At 45.0% G+C, this 20,968-nt stretch overlaps 2 long non-coding RNA genes across 3 annotated transcripts in view; one reads left to right on the forward strand and one right to left on the reverse strand.

Annotated features, from left to right (window-relative positions):
* LOC125322023 overlaps window positions 1–20,968 on the reverse strand; it is a 62,116-nt gene that overhangs the window by 17,165 nt on the left and 23,983 nt on the right. The window lies entirely within an intron of this gene.
* LOC125322022 lies at window positions 720–10,267 on the forward strand. The gene is made up of 5 exons (XR_007201810.1): window positions 720–1,099; window positions 1,955–2,018; window positions 4,058–4,795; window positions 6,210–8,932; window positions 9,308–10,267. It is a non-coding gene; the product is annotated as an uncharacterized LOC125322022 (long non-coding RNA).

The raw sequence follows: 20,968 nt of genomic DNA on the forward strand, positions 1-20,968 counted from the left end.
GCTGAGGAGAGTAGCACAATAAATTAGAAATGGGAAAATGTGTGCTACAAGTTTTGCTAAGACGTGAGCTTCTTCATGAATAACCAACATTATTATAACTATCAACTAAAAAAGGAACAGTGACATTTTATTATTATAATTTTGATCTAAAATTGCATTCCAAAATCTTTATGGACTATCTTCAGCTTGCTGATATGTATATTTTGCACTGAAAATCAGGTTTTGCATGAGTGGAAAAAAAGAAAGCTTTTGTGATGACTGCAGCACAAATTTCTGTGAATGGTTCTTTAAGCTGCATTGCCAGAAATGTCATGAATCTGCTCAGAACTCCAAGGAAGGGAAGTGGTTTGAAATTCCTAACACTGCTCTTTCAGCCAGAATAGCCATTTTGGGTGTACTTCACATGAAGCATGGCTTCAGGGCTTGATATGTCTTCATGCTGGGCCCTGTATTGTGCCAAGGAAATTCTCAGTGTTTAACAAATAATAATAGAAATAAGCTGTGTAAGCATATGTGAATCTTCATGTTATAATTTCACGTGTAGAAAAATGATCTCATAGGCACATAGGAAATAGAGCAGATGGTAAAATGTGTGTTGGACTACACTCAGGCTGGATACTAAGTCTCCTAGACAATAAAAGCACAAATGCTGGACAGTCCCCTCCAGCCATGCACATGAAGTACTGCCTCACAAACTGAGATAGGGGAGCAGAGATCAAAACAGATTAAGAGGCCACCTTTGATGTGCTGTTTTCTCCTATTACTGCAAGTTGCAGTACTGTGATCTGTCATTCCCTGTGTGGATATTCAAAGGTGTGTGCACATGGACAGCCCTCAGCTGGGTAACTGGGAGATGGGTACCCAGCTGCATTATTCCAATTTTGAATATGTGCAATTCCACCCGTTTCAGAGGTGTTTCACCTGCAGTAAAACTGCCTCAGCAAGGTGGTTCTTGTCAAAGTCTTATAGCTTAAACCTGCTTTTTTCCTCCAGAGATCATTCTTGCTGGAGGTAGATGAATCCTAGTCCACACTCCTGTTTCAAGGCATGAATTTCTCTTGGACACTAGGGCCAAGCTGCAGCCCTGAGCAATAACAAGGTAAGCTGGGAAAATCAGGAATAACCATGAACTGAGTGAGTTCAAAATTTCTGCTGGAAGAGGAAAACTGAGAAATGAGGCCATGTCAGATTTCAAGGAAGTTTTCCTCTGTATACTAGCAAAACAGATACCAGCAGAGAGCTATAAAAGCAAACCACAATGAACAAAGCCTCTTCCCAACATATGTCTCACCAGAAAGTTTGTAGGCAAACAAAAGCCGCACATGCCAGGTCTGTTATAAGAGTAAGCTGAGCTGAAAGGTTCCTTCAGTTATAACAGTGTAAATATTCTGAGCGCAGATCTGGCCAGTTAGTAGCCCCTGATTGATGTACAATATTAGATTCATGCTTACCTCAGGAAAAAAATTATCTCTTGCTGTTGTGTCAGTTTTTATTCTCCTCTCAATGGCAGTGGCTTTGGCACAGCTACCTAGGATTTCATGGTAGAATTTAGGGAACTTGTGCCATGAAATTGGAGGAAATATGATTTAAAAATCAAAGGAAAGGCAGTGCAAATTTTATATTGGGATGCTGAGATATCAGTGCTGAGATTCATTGGAGTAACAAGATCTATGGTTTGGGTGTTGGGATTTTTGGTTTGTTTGTTTGGGTTTGTTTGCTGGGTTTTGTTTGTTTGCGTTTTTGTTTGTTGTTGTTGTGGGTTTTTTTTAATGAACAGTTAATCCATTAGTAGACCAATAAGTTAGTTTAAAGCACTGAACCTTGGAAGACAGAGTCTGGATCCTGTCTTTTCTGTTCACCCTAGTGTATATCTTGGGGAAATGCCTTTGCACCTCTCTTTTCTCAAAAGTAATCCAGAGATAATTGTGTCTGCTTATATGATTTATTTATTCAGACCATACCCAGCACCCAGAGTCCATAGAAGAGCCCTGGAATCAGAAATTGCAACCTACTTTGAAGTAAGCCAGACAGAGGTTTTAACTGGTGGAGGTCAGTGGGAGATAGGGACAGAGGGAGAAGGTGGGAGGTGCTGTCTTGAGAAGAAACTGTGTTTGTGATCTTTATAACTTGCCTTCTTTACAACTGGAGGGGGATTTTCCTAATAGAAAACCTGTGAGCTATATGAGGAGGGTAATCCACTCGACCCTTGCCCTCTCCTAAGCCTTTAAGTCATCATAACATTTCATTTCTTACCAGCTGCAGGACCACTTCTTGGGATTTATTTTGATTGCAATGCAAAGACGGCATTGCTTAGCCAGGAGGAAGGCCAGAAGAGGGGTGTTGGAGCAGGGTACGTGAGTGGGGACATAGCAATCATATTTGAAGAGAGTGAGAGCTGGTGGCAGCGAGGAAGACGAACAGGTTGTGTTTGTGCAAGTGACCTTATTTATTTCAGCATGCTGAGGAGGGGCCAAATGTACTGCATTGAAGGAAGTCAGTCCACACACATATGGGAGCGGGTCCAGCACTACGTGGCTGGCACAAGCCCAGGCGCTGCTTTGCAGGGTGACAGCTTGGGGTTCTCAGGGCAGCTGCTGTCCTCAGCACTGGCATTTGAGAGCTCTCTGCATTGCAGGCTGTGCTGAAATGGGCAGGGTGGTTATTCAGAGCTGGCGGGAAGGGCATTCTGCTCTGGCATCCCCCGACCCTGCGGCAGGCACCAGCAGTGGGGGAGGACCCACAGCCCCCATGGCACTGAACAGACCCCTGCGAGCAACTGATTCAAAATCATAATTTGTTACTTCAGCATTTGGCCACTGAATGGCTCATGGACCAATCCTGACATTATTTCTTTTTAATGCTGTATTTGCTATCCTCTGAATATTTTGGGTGGGTAATTATCCAGTGTGTACTGTGTGCTGCAAAGCCCAGGAATATTTGCTTTGGCTTTTCTTCCTGGTTAGTTAGGGTGTGCGGTTGCTGGCCTAGATCTCACGGCATTGTTTCTGAGTATGTAAATGAAATTTTTATACAAGAGAATAATGAATACAGACCAGAGAATAAGGCACATCCTGTGGCAATTTCACAAAGGCAATTTTTCTTCCTAAAACCCATAAGGGGCTCAGCAGCTGTGATTATTTACACATGTACTTAATGGTTGTGCACATATGACTGATACAGGACAACAGACACCTAGTAACCAGAGATGGCTGCGTTTGGTGGGTACCTTGAATCATCCCTGGCTTTGTCTGTTTTCTTTCCCTTTCTCCTTCCTGTTTGACTATAGAGGCGCTTCTAAGGATGAGGAAGAAAACCGCATGAAACCAAAGGCTGGGTGTAACCAGCTTCAAATGCAGACAAGAGTCAGCATGTACCTTCATGTGTTAACTGTTTCCATCTTTCAGCATATCACATGGATGGGGTGGCATTTTAAAGCACACAGAAGATTGCTGCCACACATGCAGCAATGTGTGCACACACATACACACCCCTTGGTGTACACATACTTCGCACTGCACCCAGTTTGGCTGTGGTGCCAGCAGCAGCCCAGCTGTGGTGAAGAAAGCTCAGCCTGAATGTTCCCTCAGCTCCCCATAAGAATTTTACGCCCTGTGCCAAGACCCACTTTGCCACAGCTGAAATGTTACCTGAATTGGCTGTTTTAAAGAGTTTATCTGCATTAGGTGTCAGTCAGAGTGATTATTCTGCTCCTTGCAAAAGCTAAAGAGTTTGCTTTTTCCAAGTCTTTGAATATGGTCTTGTGGCTATGTTAAGGCACACATAACTTCAAGACATTGAAACTTCGGTATCAAATGTCACAAATATATGTCCAAGCTCCAAGTGTGATCATTGTACTCAGACAGCAGCTGTTGCTAAAGAGTTCAATCCATCAGTTCTCATCCCACAAACAAATTGCGGGCAAATGTTCCTGAGGGTCTTTTAAAAGTAAAAGAGGTCATATATAAGAAAGAAATTATTTTGAATGCATCAAGGAAATAATCTTGGTAAAACACTGGAAACCACAAATTCCACTGACACGAGATTTTATTATTTGCAGGCGATTTTGTTTACTGCCTGTGCAAGTCCAGACCTTGCCTTGGGTACACAGTGGGGACTTGCTACAAGAGGACATGAGTGGAGATGAGGAGGTAGGGATGGATGTTATTTGCAAGCTATCAAGCTCACTGCTTGTGAGAGAATGGAAAACCTTTGTCTGACAAAGACGATTTTGTGGGGTTTAAAGGCAAGGCTTGCTTGTCATCCACACACCAAGGGATCTCTGATAGGAGAATATCTCGTGCCATGATCCCATCTAATCTTGAGAAGCAGTACAAGCCAGCAGGAGTGATGCCTTCAGTAGCTGCCTGGTCAGCCACAATGCTCCCTTTCCAAAACTGCACCCCGTTCCTGAGATTAGGATAGATGCTGGTGTGAGCCCCCCCATATCACAGGCTGCCAGTTGCTCAGAAATCCCTGCTCTGAATGGGTGAATGGGTGGTTTCATGGTGGGTTGAAAGTACAGCCCTGTCCTCAGTGTAACCTTTAAACTTGATTAAAAAGCTTCCAGGGCCAGGCAGCCTGGGCTGCATCCTTTGTTCAATTCTGGCAGTGGCTCTTGCATTCCCTAATCCCTGTTAATATCACTGCTTGTCAAAGAAGATTTGTGCCTTTCCTGGAAGATGGACGCCTATTTTGTACCAGCCAGGGAAGAAGGAGACGCCTCATCAGCTGGTGCCGGGAAGAGTGAGTAGCAGACAAGAAAGGCATCCTGTTTTCTGGGGAGAAGGAGCAGGAGGTGGGTGAGCATCTGGCTCTGACTATTAACTCTGGCTGCTAGTGGTGCTCCTGTGTTTTCAGGATGCAACACAATCCTCTATTTTAACTAAGCATAATCTGTGAACCTTTCCTGGCAGTGTTTGTGGCCAAGGTACCAACGTAGTATCCTGGCCAAACTGCAGGACAGATTATGCTCTGCTGACCTATATTCCCCTAAAGTCATTTTCAATTAGTGTAGTAGTTAGTCCCCCTTTGTGCACCAATAAATTTCTCCCTGCCATAATGTTGAGCTGAAACTCCAGAGGCCATACTCTCTTGGGGGCATTTTGCTGCCTCTTCCGAGCAGACAGAGAACAGGTCTGGATACCCATTGCTGCTCAGGCAGATGTCTCTGCTGCTAAGCCTGAGCCCAGACCCTAGTTCTTCTCAGCCATGTCAACTCATGTCTCACCTCCCTATTAGGGGGTCCTTCCTGGGATGTGGAAGAGCCTTCTCTGGCTCAGTCATGGCAGGAGCTTGGTACCACATGCTGGGAGAAGGTCTCAGCTCCTATGTTATTAGGATGCCTTTGATGTGGGGCTTTTTTTCTCTCTCCTGCCATTAGCTGCTTCATTTGCTGCAGGGGTGGGGAGATACAGGGACACTGCAGCCTGGTGCCAAGCACTAGTAGAAGGAATCACACCAGGGCTCTGGCTGCTTGCCTGCTAGGGTGACTGAGCTGGCACACGTGGGTTCCCTGGAGGGTCAGGGTTTCTGCTGGCCCAGAGGAAGCAGTGGTCAGCCAGCCTCTGCTGCTGTTTAGTGCATCCTGCACCAGCCTGCCGGCTTCAGAAAAACCACACCATCATCGCTCTGCATTCCTGCCCAGGCTCAGCCTTGCCAGCAAACCCTGAGCAGGTCAGGTGCAAAGACAGCTGTGGCTTACAATGGCACTAAGGAGAAGGATGCTCTGAGTACCCCTCGGGATATGTGTACCAAGTGCTCCCAGGGCAGGTGTCTCCAGCTCAGCACAGGCAGGCTCCTGCTGTCAGCTGGTGACAGCCAGCAAGGTGGCTTTTGCCATCTGGAATTGGCAGCAACTTCTGCTGCAATCTCCATTAGGTGGCTCAGGGAGCCTGGCGAGGGCTACAAAATGTGAGAAAAGGACCCCAAAGGCCACTTGGTCTGTCCCCCTTGGCAAGGCAGGATTACATGTGTTAGTGCATTTAGAGAGTCCTCCTCGGGAATCGCTTCTGTCACTATCCCTTTCCTGGCTACCGCCCATGCAACAGCTGAGAGGCAGCTAATATAATTAGCAAGACTTAATGAGGGACAGTGCTGTTGGTCAGTGCTTTCGGTGGAGCTGCTGAGCTCTGTTTGCATCAGGGCAGAACCCATTCTGTTATCAAACAGCTGTCTTGAAAACTGGATGAGATTTTATCCTTTGCTTTCAGGTTTAATATGAAAAGCTGTGATTCAACTTTGTGCAGAAAGCTGTTCATCAAGCTCCCAGAAAAGCTGACCCAGCTGGGATCTCTCCCAAGCAAGCGTGAATGGTGCCTTGGGCAGGAGTGGGACAGGAGGACTACAATGGGAGAATTTCTAAATCATTACTATTGTTTATTCACAGACATTGAATATTTTTATGCTCAACAGTTTCTTTGGATCTCTGGTGTTAATAAACTGTATAAAATACATACATCATCCTCCTTCCTTTTCCATGAAAATGTGACATTTTCTCGCCTACAGATTTTGAATTTTACCTTCTTGGTTGCACAATATGAGAAAAATATGGCCTGCATAATGAAAACCAGAAACCTCATGGCTTGAGATGTTCTTCAGTGTGATAAATGGATGTGAAAAATCATTTGTGTTGGAGCCATAGCACTGGTGTTGTGCGTTATTATTGGTACACAAGCAGGCCAGCTGGCGACACAGCTTAAACTATGCTCCAGGTGGAGGAAAAAGCTGAAACAGTGGCATCAAGGGTAGTTGATAGTTCAAAGCAAAACTTCCTTATCTTTACCTTTTCTCACTTGGTACTTGCTAGGATCTCATTGTGGTTCAACTCTAGTCAGAAACTAAGCCCCACACAGTGAGTCATTCACTTGCTCCCCACTGGGATAGGGAAGAGAATCAGAAGAGTAAAAGTGAGAGAGCTTGTGTGTTGAGATAAAGACAGCTTAACAGGTAAAGCAAAAGCTGCACACACAAGCGAAGCAGGACATGGAATGCATTCACCACTTCCCACCACTTCAGGCAGGTGTTCAGCCATCCCCAGGAAAGCAGGGCTCTATCATGTGTGATGGTGACTTGGGTAGACAAACACCATCAGTCCAAATGTCCCTCCCTCTCTCCTTCCCCCAGCTATATAAGCTGAGCATGATGCCATATGGTCTAGGATACTCCTTTGGTCAGCTGGGGTCAGCTGTCTCCGCTGTGCCCTCTCACAACTTCCTGTGCACCCCCAGCCCACTCTCTGCTGGGGTGGGAGGCAGAAAAGGTCCTGCCTCAGTGTCAGCACTGCTCAGCTGTAACAAACACATCCCTGAGTTATCAACACTGTTTTGGTCACAAATCCAAACCATAGCCCCACAGCAGCTACTATGAAGAAAATTAACTATCCTAGCCAAAACCAACACAGACCTTTCTACAGGTTATTTTCCTAGAAGTCCTGTTGGAAGACTTTTGCTCCTAAAGGAACAAGGCTGGAGAAAAGCAACTGCAGCCTGCTACCTCAGCATACCTGTAATACAGCTGGTATTTCTCAAATCTCTTCCAATACTTTTAGTTTTTCTTCGAGGTCGCTTTAAATTACCTGTTTCAAACCACATTGTTTAAATCTAATTTATGGGCGCCAAAGGCACATCTAAGCAATCGCTGTCACCTCTCCTTCCTGGTGCCTAAATTCATAATGCCACTTCATGAGATAAAGTCTCCAGTGTCCATGCTGACCCAAGGTGTTCTTGACACGTAGTACCTGTCCTTGTCCCTGTCCCCATGTGTGGCACTGCAGTCCCCCAGCTCCCTGGCACACTTTGCACAACACTGAATTGAACTGAGGAGCTGATCTGGCTTAAAGAACATCTGCCAAAACCCTTCCCCCTCGTCCTGTTTTTTAATCTGGATCAATTCTCTAGTCTGGCCCTGATGTTAATAGAGCTGACAGGGAAGAAGAAAAGCTGGAGGATGAGGGGTGAAAAGGTGAGAGAGTAAGAAAAATCTTCATCTCGTCCTGTTGCTGTGGTGTCTGTCCCATGAACTCTCTACTGTCAGACACCACACTGGGAGAGGTCACCCCAAACCTTTAAAATTTATTGAGTCTCTGCTTCAGCAGAAGTTACCTCAGGAGAATCTCTGTCAGGCTGTGACTACTGGAGGGATGTCAGGCAGTAGTAAGGAGAATGTGGTGAATGCTTGGAAAGAATGAAGGAGATGTTGGAAGAAATGGTACTTTACATGAGAAAACCAGTGGGAACAGTCTAAACACCTAAACACCTGCCTTCTTAGGAGATGCACCTGTAGGAGGAAGAACGTACAAGCCATTCAGGGAAGGGTGATCACTGCAGGCTCTGTTGTGCAGTCAGGCACAGTGTCACAGGTGCATCAGCCTATGGGAACAAGACTTGCTTGGGTTTTTTTTTCCTTCAACAAACTGTAATTTTATGTATATACATATGTATTAATACAGGGCAAGCCAAATGTGGCCACAAACACCCTTTTCACATGCTTTCTGCCAAGAAATCCACCCTGAGTTGCACATGAAGCCTTGCCCCTAGGAACTATCTCTGTACAGACAAGCAGTTTACAGCCCATGACCCCAAACCATCTGCAGATGCCATTGTTATTGCCCTCAGTGTTTGTCTGCATCCCAAGGGTATATAAACTTCACTTTCCATCCCCACCCCTGTTTTAAATAGTAATAGGTCATCCCAGAAGCATGTTTACTTACTTGTCATTTTTGGACTTAAATACAGAGCAGCCCAAATCGCTTGAGACTTAAAATTTTCTAATTAACCAGTGGGAAACAGTGGAAGAACTTTGCAAAGTACAATGCACAGCTAAACCAAATGATCACCCTTGAGTTTAGGCACAGGAATGTGGATACCCAGCATTGCCACCCACAAGATTTTTTTTTTCTTTATTTCTCCATTTGTGCAGGCTTTAAGAACTTCTGGTAAGTAAGATTTCTTGTAGAAGTTCAGATGTTTTCCTTTATGTAGGCATAACTGCATTGCACTGTGATGGTAGTTATTGGGATAAACTTTTCTAGAAGGAGAGTGAGGAGGAAGAGGACTTTGCTTGTCTTAGGTAAAAGGAGCATCACTGAAGTCAGACAGAGAAATAGAAGGCTACTAATTAATTGGAGGAATTTATCCTACTTAGAGATAATAGCAAAAATACAGCTCAGGGCTTTATCTCAGCCTTGCACTCTTTTCTGCATTTTGTCCAAGTCATTCATGTCTCTTCGGTGATTTCAAACTCTTTAAAAATGTTTGTTTAAAACAGTTTTGTCTGCTCTGATTTTCCTGGACATCATTTCTCTACACAGATGTCTCTGCATTGCTTCTGGTCAGTGGAGAGCTAAGACACCTGTAGCAAGGTGGGAACAGCATCCTGTGCAAGAGCCTCCAGTTGTTGCCCTTTGAGGAGAGTGGAGAGGTAAACCTTCTGGAGATGCATCCAGGACTCATGCAGTGGGAAAACCTCCCAGTCCCTGGTAGAATCAAATTTCTCCAGCTCACCAGTTGCTGAAAAAGTACAGAGGGAAAGCTTGTCTTTGTGGGAAAAAATGACAGGGTGTCCCTGAAACCCCACGTACACCACACAGAGATGACTCCTGGTGCTTCAGAGGTGGGCTTGGCAGAGCCCCCAGGTCTGTCCCCAGTGCATGCCTGGGACCCTGTAGGTCTTACCACGCTGCAAAAGGAGACAGATTTTTGACACATTATCCTTTATGTAGAGGTATCTAGAGGTTATGACATGCAATGAACTGACCAGACTGAGTTTCTTGTATTACCTTGGCTGTTATATTATGTAAGGGAGGCAGAGTGTCCTCACATTATTATTATTATTGTAATTAAAGAATATTGTGCTTTTAATTTGTACAGTTCCTTCCTCAGCATTGTTTGATACAAATAGATGATAACAGACTGGTTATTGTGAGTTATTAATAACGTATTGTTTGCTCACCATATGCCTAGGAGACAGAGCAGTAAGTGGGGCTGCTGTGTCCTAGGTGTCGCTCCCTGCACTCACAACTGAGTGGATATCTTTGATCTCTCTTTGCCTCCCGAGATCTCTCTTCAGTTTGGACTTACTGCTTACCATTCCCTTTGCCCCCACCCCTGGTTACCTCTATGTTTGAGGGATTCTGGAGAAAACAAGAACAGTTTGTTCTGCCTTTGCCAATACCTCTTGCATTTGTATGGAGTGGATGCTCTGGTCTGTTTTTAATTTCCATGATTCTACAGTGCTTTTGAGTCCAAAGTGCTAAATATAGATCTAACCCATAATAGCCAGCCTCTTTTTCATTTCTGTCTTACAATGTTATTTTCTGCTTTTATCGTTTAAGCCTAATGGATTTACATTATTAGGAGCTCTCCAGTGTGTACAATGTGGTTATGACCAAGACAAATGCCTGCAAAGTTTCCAGGAACATTTGTCTGAATAAAAGCAAGAAAAAAAGTGACTCTTCCCTGGCTCTGCAGGAAGAGGACTGGTGCAGTGTAGGCACCTTCTGTCTCCCCTTTATACTGCAAACCTGTGTGTCTCCTCTGGGTAGGGGAAGCACTTCCAGCACGCTGCCTAGAAAAATGACTCTCTGGAGAAAAATCAGCAGACACCATGAAAAGTGCTGGCTCAGACACCTTGTGTTGGCAGACTCCTACCAAAATTAGTTCTCGATAAGCCAGTACATCTGTAGTCAGAACAAACTATTCCTTTTTCTTCCTATTCCTAACACAGCCATGCCCAAAAAAAATACAAGTCAGGAAAACGTTTGGGGAAACTATTAAGGAGCATGAAGGGAAAAGAATATCCAGACAAATATGGAGCCATTCGAGACAAATATGAAGTCGTGTAATAAACAGCTTGAATTTATGGGGGATAAAGCAAGCCAAACACAAGTGATGGCTTTTTGGGGCTGAACTGTCCAAGCCAGCCAGGGAAGGAATGTGGTGGATAGAAAAGGCCAGGCTCACAGGAGACAAAAAGACCACTCAGGACAAATCTAGAGCCACACCTGTGTCTTTCCAAGCCTAACTGATATCAGTGGCCTAAGCCAGTAGCTGGAGAGGAGGAGGGTATAGAGGAGAATTGGTCGTTTCACTTCATTCCTGTCCAAGTGTTTTTCCCCCGGCTGTACAGGAGGCATATGAGAGAGGACTTCTTTGTGATCAGGGGATCCTTCCTTGATGAGCTTGGTTGGGGTTAGGGTCTCTGTGCAAGAACCCAAGCTGTCTGAAGACTCACCACGAGGTGCAGATGTGGAAGACTGACCTCTCCAGGAGAAATAAAGGTTGGAACCTACATGAACAGCTGCCCTGGGCACAGTGAACTTCTCTTTACTTGGAGAAGCTCACCATGCTTAGCTTGAATATTGAAGTGCTATCTGAAAAGGGGCCGAGAAGCACAGTAGCATGTCACAGATCTCAGAGTGTGAATACTTTCTTGTTTTCAGGTGCCTCTCAAGGGAAACATGTCCTGGTTTGAGGAAAGGTGTGTCTTCAGTACCACCCTTGGTCAGGGTTCCTCTGGTCATTCACTTTGCACAACTAACAGTTCAGCTGGGGTTGTCTTTGGAAAGAGCAAGTTGGTTTCCTTTGAAATAACCTTCAGGCACAGCTATGAGCATAGTTCACTCCAGGCTTTGCTCCTAGTGGGTACTAGGATGATAAACCAAACCTGGCTGCCTTACAAAGCCCTCCAGCACTAAAACAGCACTCTGTGCATCTTGGAATGTGACATTATGTCCATAAGGCCTGTTCAGCTGTGGCCGAGAAAGGCTGCAAGGAAGCTATTTGGCATATTCCCACTCTCTAGTTTGCTGCTGGAAGCGTTGCTTTTCATGGTGCTGTCCAGAAGACCACAGGAGAACTCTGTTGCTGCTGGAAATGGCATTAGTGCTGTAGGTCTTGGTTGCTGCCAGCAGAACAGATGGCCCAGGAATGGTGCATGGCTGACTGCTGCACTCATCCAGAAAGTGCATTGTGCAAAGCAGGACCAAGCTGGTCCCAGCTGTATCCTGGCAAAGGAAGAAAGGTATGCTGTGTAGGAAGGGAGCAGATATTTACTTTGAGTGTGCCAATGACCATGTACCTCAGTGGGTGGGGAAGTTCAAATATGACAATTCCAGTTAGACTTAATTTTTCCTAGCAAGAAATGCCAGAACATTGATGCACATGGCCAAAGTTTTGCTGCAGCCTGGTGAAATAGATTCTTCTACATTGCTCCAGACAGTCCTGGAAACAGTTAATTGTGTCTCCTGTTTCTGAAGTTTTGTGCTATTCCTACTATTGCAAAAATAAATCCTGAATATTCATAGAGTGATTATTTTAAATGCATTAGGAGCAATGCAGGGGTTGAAAAATAACACCAAAAAAAAAAAAAAAAAAAGAGACAGAAGGTGAGGCGAGAACATGGGAAAGAAACAAAAATTATATGATGTCCTATGGGTTCATGAATTCAGTGACAGAGGGCAGACTATGTCCTCCAGACCAGTGCTCCAAACACCAGTCCCCAGATCCTGCAGGGACAAGTGTGCCCAAGAGCAGAGACTGAATGTTGTGTCCACTACAGGTCTTCTACGGGCCCTCTGCTCAGCCAGGGCTTAAACCAGGCAGAGGCTGTGTGGGTACTGGTAAACTGAAAACGGTCAGGGCATGAGCCTGGACAGTGTCTCACATTCATTCAGACTGTGTCCATTCAATTATGGACACAGTCCAGCTTGCACTCTTCCAGGCAATGTATCACCATGGTTAGCAGATGGTTAACCCACTCCCAACACTGGTCTAGACTGGAGAGGACTCAGCTTTGAGGAATACTTGAATCTGTCCTGTATCATCCCAACCACTAAAACCTGACTGACAAAGCCCTAAATCAGATCATCTTTTAGCTCCTCTTGACTTGCCCTCCTCCTGGCTAGTAATGCCTCTTTTGAGGCCAGCAGTGAATTATCTGCCAGAGGGAAGTTCTTAAAAAGCTTTATGCTGAAGTAGCCTGCCTTATGTTCTCCATTAGGCAGGCTTTATTCCTCCCATGTTCAGCGTTACACCAGCAGAAGTTGGATTAGACTTGTATTTCTTGGCTAAACAATGACTAAAGGAAGCACGATAACTATCTACAAGTATTTGATGGGTGTAAACTCCAGTGAGGAAGAGGAATTGTTTAGTGTGGTTAAAGGACTTTTGTGGCTAAGAGCGATTAGATTAAATTGAACAAAGCAAAACATAAACTGAATAGCCTTCGTAATGCTAGCAGGCTGCAAAGGCAGCTCCCAGGGGACGTGATGGAAGCAGAGATGTCTGGGTCAGTTGAAACGTCACAGGGAGCAGAGCAGCATTTACGTTACAGACCTCGGAACACCATCCCATAAACAGCGTGTCAACTTTCCCTGTCATGTCCACACCCACACCACCCTGTGTCCACATGAGCACACACCCAGATGAATAAGGAGGGAGGAAGGGTGTCAGGATGGTTCAGCCTCTGCCTGTACCTCATTTGTCCCCTTCTTTTGGTGTAATATATTGCCCTAAACAATAAGATTTCATTCTGCTGACAGTGATTCTGGTCTTGTGACTCTTAAGGGAGAGCTTATGCTTCCACTTTCCATATTGAGCCATGAGTAAGCTTTCCTTAGTACTTCAGTAGGATGGGGCTCAAGCTCCAAGCACCTTAAGCTTGCTAATAACCTTGGGTTATCACATACCTACAGGGATGCCATCCACCTTCCCTTCAGGTTACACCTCTCTCAGCTGGCAGGACACGGTACAGGATGATCAACTCTGTACAAGAAGGGAACAAACAGGAGTGCACAGTTCCTCTGAAAATACACTGGTGGCCCCTTATTCACTGCTGGGAAAAATGAGCTCACTCTCTCACATGTGAGAAGTAGTATGTCATAATCCCATCTTGCCACTTTTCTCTTGAAATCAAACACAGAGCAGGCAGTCCCATCCATCAGGAGTTTCTGATGGAGATCATGAACTGACCTGAGCACTGAAAACAAACGTCAGTGACTCAAGCACTGCTGTGTCTTTCAAAATCCTGCAGCCTCTCAGGGTGAAAGAAATAAGGGGATATGTGATGTTTGATGAGTCAGGATGCTTTCCCCTGGCATGACTGTTTCGCTGCCTAATTACACAGACACAATAGCAAAGAAATTAGATAAGCCAGGTAAGGTTTGTTGTGGATGTCCAGGTCGTCTAGGACACAAGAACCTTATTTGCCTGACATGACTTGTAAACAAACTACCCTGTTTTCAAAACAGCATATTGCTTCCAAATTGCAGGTTATCTGCTCTGAAACAACACCACTTAATAGGTTATCTTCTCCTTTAATCAGGCACACTTGTTGACATATCATTAAATTCCACTTAGCACAAGTGTGAGAAGCCTGCTGTTAAAAGCTGCAAGCAGAAATCCAAGGAGGACACATGCATCCTCCCATGGTGCTTGCAAAAAAGGCTCTAATCTGTTCATAAAAGGTCAGGAAGGGAGCAAGGAATTCAAAAGCCTTAAAAAACGGCCTGGACTGGAGTCTTCAGTAGTGCGTCATCACAAGTTTTCTTCTCCCGAGGGAGTAATTCTTCAGATGTTTTACATGGCCCTTGCTGGTGTTTCTCCATGTTTTTCTTCAATGGCAATTAATCTGTTTCTGCATTTATTGATCCTTCTTTTCTTAAACAGAGGCAGAGCTAATAGACTTCTGTGTATATGGGAGAGACTGAAAGGGTTAACACCACCTCCCTTTCATGTCCACCGCCCAAATGCTAAAACTACCTGGTTAGGTGTGCACATTATGGACCATGCAACAGAACAGGCATGGCATTACTGCAGTGTCTGCTGTGCTGACACATTCTTCTTCCCAAATCTGGCTGGCTGCAAAGACCTCAGATAATAACATATTTTCTGGTTTTTTTTTTTTTTTTGCATAGGCATGGAATACCAATCTTGGTGTCTTCATTAAAAATGGCATGCCTGAGGATACCATCTTACATAGGATAGTTTCCCATCCTGGCCGAGATTTTTTAATATAAGTGGCTGGCAGGTGTTCATGCTCGTGGTGATGTTCAGAAAAGGTGAATTCTCCTTCTCATGTACCTGCTGTATTTCAGTTTCAAATAAAGGCATGAGTACGTTGTATGGGTAGAAGAGAGGAAGATCATTGGGTTTCTGTCACCTCACATGACCATGGAGGTTATTTTTAACCATTAGCAGTGGGTGATCCTAAAGCCCCTGATGAATACATATTTAACCTGTGCCACAAGATGCTGCAACTCCTGTGCAGTCTCTGCTGGCTTGGAAACCAACCTTAACTTCACAAACTCAGGAGGTTCAGAGCTCATGAACCGGATTTAAAGGCAGGTGAGGACGAACCTGAACAACTCCAAGTAAGCAGTGACCCCATCAGAGGAAGGTGAACATTCCTTCATAACCCAGTGCAGGTTTCACAAATCTCTTTAACAATAGCACTCAGTTTAAATTGTATGTTACCCTGTCCTCTTTCCTCTGTCTTCAGGAACACAGTCCTGGAAATCTGACGTATACTAACACATGAATTCTGAGAGAATAAAATACTGAGAAAAGACAACTGCAGTGTTGTCTTCAGAGTCTTGTTGTGTGTGATATGGACCTTAAATCGTACAAATGGTGTCCATAGTATTGAGAGCATCTTGACAAATACATTCTATGTAAAGTACAGCATTTTTTCAAAGATAGTCATTGTGCATTACTCCATGCATCAGCTTCTCACACTGACCCTCACAGGTCTGCCTTCTCTTTTCCTTGCTCTCGTGTCTTCCAGTAGAAGATCAGTATGCAGCCAAACATAATTTTGCTAGGCCAAAAGACCCAACAGGTGTTTTTAACATTTAATTAGACTTTCTTTTCAAGAGTACATCACCTATAAGGTATCTGAGGACATGACTACCAGAAATGTCACCTGGCCATTTGCCAGCTATGGAGCACATCTTACAGTGGTCACCTGGAATGTCCTTTCTGGGCAGAATAGCTCATCCTGCCAGAGTGAATACCAGAAGTCCAGCGGAATCACGGAACAGGTAAGGATGGAAGGGACAAGACTTTCTCTCTGGTCCACTGGATCAGAGATTCCTAAGGGCTGGCCTTGGCAGTGAAGACTGAAGCAAAGAAGACGTGCAGTATCTCAGCCTTCTCTGCAACCTATATTTCAAGGGTCCCTGTTCCTTTCAGCAGACGACACACAATTTTCCTTAGAATTCCTCTTGTTATTGATGTATTTGAAGACCTCCTTATCCTGGACATGCTTTGCAAGATTCAATTCCAAATGAGCCTTAGGCTTCCTACTTGCATACTCTAACAACATCCCAATATTCATCCCAGGTGGGTGGTCCCTGCTTCCACCTCACGTATCTCCTGCTTTTGTCTGGGTTTTGACAGCAGTTCCTTGTTCATCCATGCAGGTCTCCTCCCTCTTTTGCTCAATTTCCTGCCACTGGGAATGTCTTGTAGGCACTTCCTGGGCTGCATGCACTTAGTGGAAGTATTCCCACTAGAGCCTTGTTTTGCTACTTGCGAGAAGAGTACCTGGTCCCCATTTTAAGGGTAAGAAGAGCCTCAGGTTCAAAAATGCCCTGCAGTGTACCCACAAAACCTGAGGCAGCATGCCAATGCTGAGTCCAACCAAATCCCCTCCTTGCTTTAAACACTATTTATTTGTTTTACCTAATGATGCAACATATATGAGTCGTCCCTGGCACTTCTCTTTTCCCAGGGAGGGGACTCCCCTGCTATGACATCGTCACTTCCTGGCTTGCCCGCTATGTCTCTTGGCAGCTCTCTGAGCCTTGCCTTCTCCCACGGAGGTCAGTTAGCATGTCAGAAAGACATCAGTCCCAGATTCAGACTGTGCTGCTCAGGATTGCTCTGAAGACTGGGGAGATACTCCTGAGGTGGTGGGGGACCAGAACCCAGCTTCCACCACATGGGGTGCAGAGCTCATTGTGTGCCCCATTTGAAGGAGACAGGTAGACTATGAGGTACCTATTCTTTGAGAGCAACTTCAAGAAGAAATTCTTGGGGGTGTTGGTTGCTGAAAATCTGGGCATGACCTGGCAATGTGCACTTGCAGCCCAGAAGGCCAACCATGTCCTGGGCTGCATCCAAAGCAGTGTGAGGGATGTGATTCTGCCCCTCTGCTCTGTTCTTGTGAAATGGCACCTGGAGTCCCACATCCAGCTCTGGGGGGCCTAACTGGATGTGGATCTGGTGGTGTGAGTCCAGAAGAGGACCCTGCGTATGATCAGTGGGCTGGAGAACCTCTCCTATGAAGACAAGCTGAGACAATCAGGGTTGTTCAGCCTGAGGAACAGAAGGCTTCAGGGACACCTTTTAGGGCCTCCCAGCACCTAAAGGAGGCTGCAGGAGAGGGACTTTTTACCATGGTTTGTACTGATAGGATGAGGGGGAATGGTCTTAAACTGAAGAGACAGCAGGTTTAGATTAGATATTAGGAAGAAATTCTTTACTGTGAGGGTAATGAGGCACCAGCACAGGTTGGCCAGAGAAGATGTGGATGCCCCATCCCAAGAAGTCTTCCAGGCCAGGCTGGACGGAGCCCTGAGCAACATGGTCTAGTGGAAGGTGTCCCTGCCCATGGCAGGGGGGTTGGAGCCAGATGGTCTTCCAACCCAAACCATTCTATGATTTTATGATGTTTTCTGGCTGTTGGAGGCGTCACAGTACTCAGTGTCACATCCTATTCTTTGGCTTTCCCTTTCTCTGCATCAACAATTGTAAGCAGTTGTGCTGCACAGCAACTACCTCGTTACTGGTTTTCCTTACATGGTGGTTTGACAAAGGGGTGCCGGAGAACAAAAGAGACATCTGTAAACTGGAGCAGATTCAGAAAACAACAATAATAAAAAGCACAATGCTCTTGGAAATCCCTGTAAGGCAGCAATTTAGAGCCCAGCTACTAGCATGCTAGGACAGACCTCAAGTGAAATAAAAAGAAATTAACTTGTTAAATATCTCTAAAGCAGGCATGTAAAAAGTATTATTTTCTGTATGCTGTGTATGCTTGTGTAAACAGCCTTTTCTGCTTGGGGCTACGTCTCTGTAATTATGTATTATTTGCAAGAAGAATGCAGAGTGTGAGGAGTGAATATGTTCCAAATGTGTCCGAACCCTGACCAGGCGAAGGCTGTGATTTTAGCTCACTTTAGGGAGAGGAGAACAAGCCCATGCCTTTTGTTTATTCTTCTTGAGCTCTGTGTAACAACTGTACTTTTCACTGGAAGTGACTCACCTGGCAAAGAAGATAAGAAACCCAGAAGGACCACTCAAGAAAAATACAGTGCTGGAAACTATCCTCCAAATTTAAGGCTTACAGTCCATCTGAAACCGTACTCATATTCAGACCCTTCAGGCTTCCCTAATTACCGAGAAGAACTATCATTTTTTCTAAATGTGGTGTCAGCATTTGTTACAAGCAATCAGCACAAAATTATCCAAAAGCCTTCCTGTGACCTATAAACCTGCAATTTGATATGCCTCACCCAATTTTTATTCTGTAACAAGTGAATATTTTGCATAGATATTTTTTGCAGAGAGTCTTTAATCTACGAGGCAACACATAGCAAGATCCCAAGGCTGGAGGCTGAAGATAGCTACGTTTCAGCTAGCAATAAGGTGCACATCTTAACAGCAATTAATTAAACACTGAAATAAGTCCTGAGGGGGTATGACAAATTCGTCACTTCTTGAAGTCTCTGAACTTCGTCTTTCCAGAGATCATGCTATACCTGAAAAACAAAGTGTGGTCTTGGTACAGGAATTACAGGGAGGGGCAGTGTTACAGTATTTCTTAACATCAGTGAGAAGACATTTTCCACACCAAAACCTCAGTCTTTTTCTTTTTTCTTTTTTTTCTTTTTGACACACATAATGAAATTCATTCCTTCTTTCAGTATCAACCGGTCTACTTCAGTGTAAATCAAGAAGTCGATGCCAACTTACACCAATAAATAAAGCCAAACTTTTAAAAACAGATATACAGCTAAATTTCAAGATGCCTACTGGGCTGTAGAGTAGAATTTTCAGACACACTGCCGCCCGCTCCTAATTTTAAGCGAAGTCTCTCTTTCACTGTCAAGCCTTCCGTCTCTGGAACAATGCATTGCTATTGAAATATTTAATGAGTCACTTTTAAATATCCCACAGGAACAACAGGACATTTATCTCACGCTGCAGAGCTGTATTTTAAAAATAATTATCTTAAAAAGAAAGCCCCATGCAACAACTGAAAAAGCCCAAATCTCTTCCCCTGTCTACTTCACAGAACTTTCTCTTTCTCTGCCTTTCTCTTTTCATTTCTCATCCACTCTTCACCCATGGGGTTGTGCTGAGGTGACTACGAGGACGCCCAGGCTGAGACACTCTGTTTGCATTCTTCAGTCGGTTTGGGTTGGCCACTCTCCCCTATGTAAGCTTGGCAATATGAAGAAGTGACCTTGTGGCAAACTTGGGTGTGACCTTCTAGAACAGCAACAGCTCCCAGCATGACTGCCGGGTCTCCGAAATCTTACTCCGTGGAAAATTTGAGTCAGCTTATGCTATGTGCACTGACAAACTTAAGTTTATCTTAGGGCAGGAGCATGCATCTGTGGAGTTATGACAGCAGGGCTAACTCATGGTGTTGCCATATCCTGGTTTCCCTGCCAGGAACTTGCCACAGAGCTCTACTCTGTGCCTTCTTGCTTTCTTAATGGTGGTGTGCCAGAGCCAGATACTTGCTGTGAGACTTGGTGCTTCTGCCACTGCAGGGCCTCAGCAGCACCACCCATTTCTGCTGCTGCTGTGGCTTCCGTGACTCTCTCGCTCTAACTACTCCTTCATCTCTGAAGAGGCAAAAGAACTTGGAGCTGTTCTTTAAAACATCACCTTAACCTGATGCTGTGATGGTTCTCAACACATGTAAGAAGTGGTTAAGAAGGTAGCTGTTGGATCTTGCAGCTCTGCAGCTTTTTGCACCATGAGTGCAGCTGTCAGAAGACTCCAGGTGTGTGGTTTCAAATATATGAATTTTGGGGCCAAAGCAAACCTCTGTTTTCTTAAGGATAATATCCAATACAAGGATTTTGACAGTAAGGGTCATAGCTGAGTCACAGGTCCTTGCAAAAGGGCTCTGACCCACCAAGGAAAGTTACAGAGCCTGCACCGCCAAACATGAGCCAGACACAGCTCACAGAGCATCACTCTGTGTGACCATGGGTGCTCCTTTGAACTGGGAGATATTCCCAGTTCAGGATATTAGATCCGTGTATGGACCATTCCCTTAAGAGTTGGACTCAATGATCCTTTTGGGTCCCTTCCAACTCAGACTATTCTGTGATTCTGTGATTCTGTGATTCTGTGATTCTGATTACTTGGCTCTGACCGTACAGGGAGTGGACCCAAAAAAGCAAAAACCATTGGCCTGCCTTGTCAGTGAATTGTGTGCCTGAGACTGCTCACAAGACTGGATTTACCCCGTTTTTGTCCCCAACAGCCAAGCCGCCTCAGCCTGAGCTCCACATCCCTGCCATGGTGACACTGTGACACCAGGGTTTTCAACACACTCTGCATAGGCTGGGCAAAGCTGGCCTTTGAAGTTGTAGAGAGACCTTCCCAGCCTGGAAAGCTGGTTTGGAGGCAAGGCAGGACAACCCATATATTTCTGACAAATCAGGATCTTCCACATTGTGCTGTATTTTGGACTAGTAACCACAATGGTCTGATTTAATCTGTGTTCAGAGAGGAACTCTTTTTCTGCTGAGGTGTTGTAATGCATACACACATGCCCTGCTAGAGCAGAAATTGTTATGTTTTGGGGTTTTATTTTCAGGCTGTGGTGCTTCTGACAGCCTGAGGCTGGCAGGCAGGTGACAGAGTCACCGGGCTGTCATTGGTATATCACACAAACAGTGCTTTGACCTGCTCCTTCCCACTCCCCAACCCACCCACAGACATTG

The sequence above is a fragment of the Corvus hawaiiensis genome, chromosome 2, assembly GCF_020740725.1.
Source record: "Corvus hawaiiensis isolate bCorHaw1 chromosome 2, bCorHaw1.pri.cur, whole genome shotgun sequence".
In the NCBI taxonomy this organism is placed as follows: domain Eukaryota; kingdom Metazoa; phylum Chordata; class Aves; order Passeriformes; family Corvidae; genus Corvus; species Corvus hawaiiensis.